This window comes from Staurois parvus, unplaced genomic scaffold (assembly GCF_062004578.1).
Source record: "Staurois parvus isolate SC_StPar_1 unplaced genomic scaffold, SC_StPar_1.0 ptg000081l, whole genome shotgun sequence".
Lineage (NCBI taxonomy): Eukaryota > Metazoa > Chordata > Amphibia > Anura > Ranidae > Staurois > Staurois parvus.
In genome coordinates, this window is record NW_028317877.1 from 632393 (window position 1) to 640702 (window position 8310).

Consider the following 8310-nt stretch of genomic DNA (forward strand, 5'->3'; position numbering starts at 1 on the left):
CAGTGATCAGTCCTCCAGCCTACAGAGATCAGTTCTTCGACCTACAGAGCTAACAATAGTCCTCCAACCTACAAGGCTCACTTTTGAAAAATTGTACAAGAAAATTGTTTAATTTTCAGACAGCTTAACACTAGTCCTCCAACTCACAAAGCTGACCTCCAACCTATGGAAATAACTAGTCAGCTTACAGAGATCACTACAGAGATCCCTAGACCTCCAACTTACAGAGCTTATTATCCAACTCACATAACTCAACTAACCCTAGTCCTCCAACCTACAGAGCTCAACTTACATTAGTCTTCACACGTACAGGGGTCAACTTTAACTAGCCCTCCAATTTACAGGCCAAGTTACACTAGTTTTCCAATTTACTGAGCACTTCTACTAATCTTACAGGACTCACCTTATACTAGTCCTTCAACCTACAGAACTCAACCTCTACCTGCCCTCCAACCTATTTGCTCAACGTCTACTAGTCCTCCTACTTACACAGCTCAACCTTCACTAGCCATCCAATCTACAGGGCTCAACTTCTTCATTAAATCACATACATCGCCATCTACCCTCAAATCTGTTTGTCCTGTGTGCTGTACGCCACCCTGATGCACACCACCCTGATACACACCACAGTGCCCAATAACATGGACGGTGACATGTTATGAAGTGCAAGGTGTGATGTCCTGTTTTATTATTATTATACAGAATTTATATAGTGCCAACAGTTTGCTCAGCGCTTTACAATATAATGGGAGACAATACAACAATTATTTTATTATGTTGTTTTATTATGTCTATACTGCATTCATGTACTATTCTCAGAAAAGAGCAGACTTATTGTAACAAAAAAATAATGAATATATGTATATTTAAATACTATATATATATATATATATATATATATATATATATATATATATGTATATTCTCTCTCTCTAAGCAATCTATATCTATCTATCTATCTATCTACTTACTATTCTATCTGTATTTATTTTCTCTCTCCCTTTCCTGTCTTCATCTTTTTCTCTTTCCTTCTCTCCTTTGTTTTCTAAAGTCTACCTATCTAACTTTCTGTATGTCTAGCTCTCTAATCTATCTATCTATCTATCTATCTATCTATCTATCTATCTATCTATCTATCTATCTATCTATCTATCTATCTATCTATCTATCTGTCTGTCTATCTGTCTGTCTGTCTGTCTGTCTGTCTGTCTGTCTGTCTGTCTGTCTGTCTGTCTATCTATCTACAGTATCTATGTGCCTACTCTTCTATCCATAGGTATTTATTTTCTCTCTCCCTTTTCTGCCCCCCCCCCTCTCTCTCTCTCTCTCTCCTTTGACTTCCAAAGTCTACCTATTTAACTTTCTGTATCTCTAGCTCTCTATCTATCTATCTATCTATCTATCTATCTATCTATCTATCTATCTATCTATCTATCTATCCTCTATAGGTCTATAGGTATCTCTCATTTGTATACTCTCACCTAGCCATCTAACTTGCTATCTGTCTCTAAGCTATCTATCTACAGTTGCAAGAAAAAGTATGTGAACCCCTTGGGATTACGTGGAGTTTTGCATGAATTGGGCATAAAATGTGCTCTGAACGTCATCTAAGTCACAACAATAGAAGAACAGTCTGCTGAACATAATACTACACAAACATTAGATGTTGCCATGGTTTAATTGCACATAACATGTAAACATTCACAGTGCAGGGAGGAAAAAGTTTGTGAGGCCCTAGCTTAATGACTTCTCCCAGAGCTAATTGGAGCCAGGAGTGAGCCAACCTTGACTCCAATCAGTGTGATGATATTGGATGTGTTGCTGACAGCTGTCCTGCCCTTAAAAAACACACACCTGTTTTGGGTTTACTGGGTTCAAGAAGCACTGTCTGATGTGAACCATGCCTCGCAGAAAGGAGCTCTCAGAAGACCTACGGTCAAGAATTGTTGACTTGCATGAAGCTGGAAAGGGTTACAAAAGTATCTCCAAAAGCCTTGATGTTCATGTGTCCATGGTAAGACAGACTGTCTACAAATGGAGAAAGTTTAGCACTGTTGCTACTCTCCCAAGGTGTGGTCGTCCTGTAAAAATGACTGCAAGAGCACAGCGCAGAATGCTGCATGAGGTAAAGAAGAATCCCAGAGTGTCAGCTAAAGACCTACAGAAATCTCTGGCACATGCTAACATTTTTGTTGACACATCTACAATAAGAAAAACATTAAACAAGAATGGAGTACATGGGAGGTCACCACGGAGGAAGCCATTGCTGTCCAAAAAGAATATTGCAGCATGTTTGAAGTTTGCAAAAGAGCACCTGGATGTTCCACAGCACTACTGGCAAAATATACTGTGGACAGATGAAACCAAGATTGAGTTGTTTGGGAAGAACACACAACACTATGTGTGGAGAAAAAAAGGCACAGCACACCATCAAAACCTCATCCCCACTGTAAAACATGGCTGAGGGAGCATAATGGTTTGGGGCTGCTTTGCTGCCTCAGGGCCTGGACGGATTGTTGTCAATGAGGGGAAAATGAATTCCAGAGTTTATCAAGACATTTTGCAGGAAAACGTACGACCATCTGTCCACCAACTGAAGCTCCGCAGAGGATGGGTCAGGCAACAGGACAATGACCCAAAGCATACAAGTAATTCAACAAAACAATGGCTGCAACAGCACAGAATACGCCTTCTGGAGTGGCCCAGTCAGAATCCTGACCTCAACCCGATTGAAATGCTGTGGCATGACCTTAAGATAGCGATTCACACCAGACATCCCAAGAATATTGCTACACTGAAACAGTTTTGTGAAGAGGAGTGGTCCAAAATTACTCCAGATCATTGTGCAGGTCTGATCTGCAACTACAGGAAACGTTTGGTTGAGGTTATTGCTGCCAAAGGAGGGTCAACCAGTTATTAAGTCCAAAGGTTCACATACTTTTTCCTCCGTGCACTGTCAATGTTTACATGTTATGTGCAATTAAACCATGGCAACATCTAATGTTTGTGTAGTATTATGTTCAGCAGACTGTGTTCTTCTATTGTTGTGACTTAGATGACGTTCAGAGCACATTTTATGCCCAATTCATGCAAAACGCCACGTAATCCCAAGGGGTACACATACTTTTTCTTGCAACTGTATCTATCTATCTATCTATCTATCTATCTATCTATCTATCTAGCTACCTACCTACCTATCTAAATCTCCTCTGTAAACTCTCTCACCCCCAACTTTCCAGCTACCCACCTAACTGGCTCTCTATTTCTCTCACTCCCTCTAAGCTAGTTTTCTATAAACCTATACCCCTATCTCTCATATATCTATTAATCAATAGGTATCTCTCTTTCTCTTCCCTAAACTCTCTCAGCTATCAATCTCCCTATCCAAGTCCCTATTCAAGCTATTCAAGTCCCCTAACTTGCTCTCTCCCACCATCTTTTCTTTCTTTCTTTCTTTCTTTCTTTTTCTTTCTTTCTTTCTTTCTTTCTTTCTTTCTTTCTTTCTTTCTTTCTTCCTTTCTTTCTTTTTCTTTCTCTTTCTCCCTTTCTCTCCATTTCTCTCTCTTTCTCTCCCTTTCTTTCTTTCTTACTCTTTCTTTCTTTCTTTCTCCCCCCCCTCTCTCTCTCCCTCTCTCTCCTTTCTTTCTTTCTCTCTTTTTCTCCCTCTCTCTTTCTCTCCCTTTCTCTCTTTCTTTCTCCCCCCCCTCTCTCTCTCTCTCTCTCTTTCTTCCTTCTTTCCTTCCTTCTTTTTCTTTCTTTCTTTCTTTCTTTCTTTCTTTCTTTCTTTCTTTCTTTCTTTCTTTCTTTCTTTCTTTCTTTCTTCCTATCATTTATGTATCCATCTATCTATCTATCTAACCACCTATCATTTATCTATCCATCTATCTTACCACCCATCATTTATCCATCCATCTATAGGCATCTCTAATCTCTGTCGCTTAGCCAATTATCCATCTAACTTGTTCACTCTCTCTCTTTCTATCTTTCTCTCTCCCCCTCTCCATAAAGCAGAGGCATCCATCACAGTCTGCCATGAGAGGGATTTCCCTTGCATGCTGTACTTAACATCTCCTGTAGAACCACCTTGGCATGTACCCCCAGTCTGGTGCTTTGTGCTCTGTACAGATAAGTATGTAGTTGCTCTGCACTCTGTATGGACATGCATAAAATAAATAAGTAAAGACACAGTCATATAAACCAGGGATTGTCGTCTAATGTTTATTAACTGCAAATAAGAAAATGCAACATAACAGTGTATAAATGATTGTTGTAAGGCGGTATACAGTGGAGACGTGTGCCAAGGTGCAGGTGCGGTGCCACTCCCAGGCTACATAAACACGAATAAATGAATCACTTCAAGTAGCTGAGTGAAGACATAAGTCGGTTTTATAAACATTGTATTTATTTTGGAAAACATTTGCAAAGCTACACGTTTGTATAGTAAATATCAATACAGTTCTCACAATTTGTTTGCTGTGTAAAAGATATTAAATAAATACAGTTCTTTCCTTGCTATCTTTTTTTGGATCTATTAAGATCAGAAATCAGAATTCCTCATTCCCTATTTCCTTTAATTCTCTTTCCTCTGGTTTGTTGGAGTATTTCCAGCTCTTGCTCTCTGGGCTGACTTGCTCCCAGTCTTTCTTTGTATTTACAGAAGGACTTCACCTGTTAGCATGGCTTTCATCTGACTTGGTCAAAGTCCTACCTGGAGGCCACAGCAGCCACAACACCCTTCTGAGAGCAAACATTCTCTCCATATCTCTATACATCGCACCTGCTCTTATCCATGTACTGCTCCTCTATTCCAGCTATGGATTGCAGTCATTCCTCCCCATGAATGCTAATGTCACACCTGGAGAGCAAGAAAATAAGCTTCATATTACCAGGCGATCAATAATGCTGATACCAGAGTAATGATCTGCAATCAGGGATACAAGTGTTTCAGAAATCGTTCTCTTACATTAATTGTATGTAATTAGTGCCTGCAGCTCTTACATGGACAGCAACTGTCACTTGTCAGGGTGCGCTCAGCCCATCGAGGTGTATGAATGTATTGGATGGGGGGAGCACCACATGTCAACAGGACAACGTTACTGAACTGCTCGGTGCTGAATAGTAATTAGAGCTTCATTACATAGTAATCCCATAGGAACTAATCAGAAATCATCATGAGTCATGATTTGTGGCTGTGTGCTACTCTGTTTTATTCAGGGCTCTTTATCATCTATCTAGCTAGCGATCATCGTCTGTCTTTAGATATCTCTCTCCTTTTCTTCTTTCTTTCTTTCTCTCTCTGTCTCTCAGTAAGCTTTTTATCTACTCTTCTCTACCCTTGTATTTACTCTCTTTCTTACTTATATGCGCTTCTCTCCAATTGCTTTATCCTGAGTCCTGAGTTTCTCTCCCCCCCCCCCCCTCTCTCCCTACTACTTTATCGTTCTCTCTAGATCTCCTCTCTTTTTCAGAGATAGCCACCTACCTAACTTTCTGTGCCTCTTGCTTTCTAAGATATCTATCTATCTCTCTATCTATCTATCTATCTATCTATCTATCTATCTATCTATCTATCTATCTATCTATCACAATCGTTATCTGTCTCTTCTTCATCATCTTCTTTCTGTCTTCTACCATTCTTCTCTTTTCCTCTCTCTCTCTTCTCTTTTTCAAAGACATCCAACTACCTAACTACCTGCATTTCTTACTCTATAAGATATCTATTTATTCATCTAAGAGAGCTCTATCTCTCTTCTTCTTACTCTCTTCTCTGTCTCCTTTCTGTATCTCCTCTCTCTCCCCTATCTTTCTCAAAGATATCCAACTACATCCAATGTTCTCTCTCTCTAAGCGTTCTATCTATCTATCTATCTATCTATCTATCTATCTATCTATCTATCTATCTTTCTATCTATCTATCTATCTATCTATCTATCTATCTATCTATCTATGTGCCTACTTTTCTATCAATAGGTGTTGAACTTCTCTCTCACTCTTTTCTGTCTTAGTCTTTCTCTCTTTCTCTCCTCGCTCTTTTCCAACCACTACCTAACTCTACATTTCTCTTCTCTAATCTATCTATCTCTCTATCTATCTATCTATCTATCTATCTATCTATCTATCTATCTATCATCACAATAGAACAATAGATATCTCTCTCTCCTTTTTCTTCTTCTCTCTTCTTTCTACCTCTCTTCTCTCTCCCCTCATTTCTCAACCCAACTACCTATCCAATGCTCTCTCTCTCTCTCTCTCCTCTGTTTTCCAACCACCACCTAACTCTACATATCTCGAATCCCCCCCCTCTCTCTCTCTCTCTCTCTCTCTCTCTCATCACAATAGATCTCTCTCTCTCTCTTCTTCTTTTTCTTCTTCGCTATGTCTTCTTCTTTCTACCTCTCTTCTCTCTCCCCTCACTTTCTCAATCCAACTACCTATCCAGTGTACTTTCTTCCTTATAAGCTCTTCTCTCCAATTTCTTTATCCAGAGTCTCTCTCTCTCTCTCTCCCTCTCTCTTCTCTCTCTCATCTATTTCTCTCTATCTATGACCTCTTCTCCCTCTCTTTCTCTCTAACCTTTCTATCTACTTATACATTTCACTCTCTTTCCTGCCTATCCTTCTCTCTTCCTGCACCATGAAGGTATTTCTGTCTTATTTCTATCCCCCCCTAAGCATCTTCCTTGTCTTTAACTCCTTCCTGGCCTTAGTGCCCCCCCATCGGCAGTGGAAGGGTTAAGCGGGGTATATAGACATGCAGTGGGGAAGTGAAAAAACGCCATTTGGTTGGGAGCAGATGGCTGGCTGGGGGGCTGATCGCGTCTAAAGGCGTGTCATCCCCTTCAGCTCCAGTCCCACAAGGGGCTCTCCTTGTCTTCACAATCAATGAAAATTAAAGTGCAAAGAATAGATGAATAGCTTCAGCCCGAGTCTGTCTTTTGTTCCCCCCCAGCTACCGGTGGGCAGGAGTTAAACTCCAACAGCCTCCTATAGAAAGCCTTAAGTTAAACAGTCTCCCAGTTCGGCTGAGTCCCCTGAAAGGAAAGCAGGGAAAATAATCATATGGAGCATGGAGGAGAGGGGTGGAAGGAGGAGGACAGAGGAGGAAGGAGTGAGGAAGAAAGAGGAGGCTTTCTGCTTCATTTCACCAATATACAATCGCGTGGCATAAATTAAGCTGCCCATGAATAAGTGCACTGGGAGCACTGGGATGGATTTTCTGCTACCATTCAGATACGCTTTGCAGAAGTAATCGAAAAATCTGTGTCACGTCAACTTAACAAACGCTTTATTCTGGGGGGGTTGTTAAGAATTTGGGCCAAGTTCTTCTGCACCTCTCTGCTTCAGTTGGTGGCCATACACGCTTCGATAAATCATCGATTTTCTTTCCCATCGACCTCTTCCGATAGGAATAATCGATCCATAGTCGACAACCCATTCTGTCGACGTGCCACACACACAGGGAAGGAGATTTCGATCAATGGTAAAGATACCCTCAGAACTTACAACCCTAAGTTGTTGATCGCATCCCAGTTTTCACCCTGGTTAATCATTTAACGTGTTCGGAAGAGAAGTTATGGCTATTCGATTGTTTGCAAATCCGATCATTTTGATCAAATCGCACATCGATCAGATAATAAAATCAAACCATGTTTGCCCACTTTCCAGCCTGGGCAGGAGTATCTTTTGATGACATTTTAAGGGCACCCCCATACTTGGTTGCAGGTGACCAGATTAGTTTTCTGGGTTTAAATTGGTAGTAAACCACCAAGAAAAAAAAATTCCCTGCAAAATAATTTCATAATGTGCTAGCACATTATGAACGACTTACCTTAGAACAAAGCCCTCCGGCGGCACACTGTCACCTCTGATAGGGCTTCCATCTTAACTCAGTCTTCCTTTTGGGTTTGCGGGCTCCGGCCTCTCGATTGGCCAAGCCATGATGATGTCACTTGCACGCATGTGTGCGGGAGTCTCTGTCGCAGCACAGAGCTCTGAATGAACTGCAAAGGTATGCTCCATTGAGGTCATCAGTGGCAGGGCCAATGACTATCTACTAAATGGTGCATGTTTAGGATATATTCCTTATACCCACAGGTAAGCTTTATTATAAACTTACCTAAAGGTAAGTGTCCAGTGGGAGTTTACTTCCCCTTTAAATTGCTATAAATACCAAAGCAGGGACAGTGACATAGGAACCCCATCTTTGTGTAATGATATGCAGCCAATACATACTGTTTCCACAACCTTGTCTTCACTTATTTTTATGAGCTCAATACTTATGTCTTTGAACTTAATCAGTTGGTTTAGTCAT

General features: G+C 40.6%; 1 long non-coding RNA gene across 1 annotated transcript; it reads right to left on the reverse strand.

Moving 5' to 3' along the window:
- Window positions 1-4204: 4204 nt before the first annotated feature.
- LOC149468637 (uncharacterized) lies at window positions 4205-7982 on the reverse strand. Its single transcript, XR_016311640.1, has 2 exons — window positions 7828-7982; window positions 4205-4855 (listed from the first exon to the last, which is right to left on the reverse strand). It is a non-coding gene; the product is annotated as an uncharacterized LOC149468637 (long non-coding RNA).
- Window positions 7983-8310: the final 328 nt, after the last annotated feature.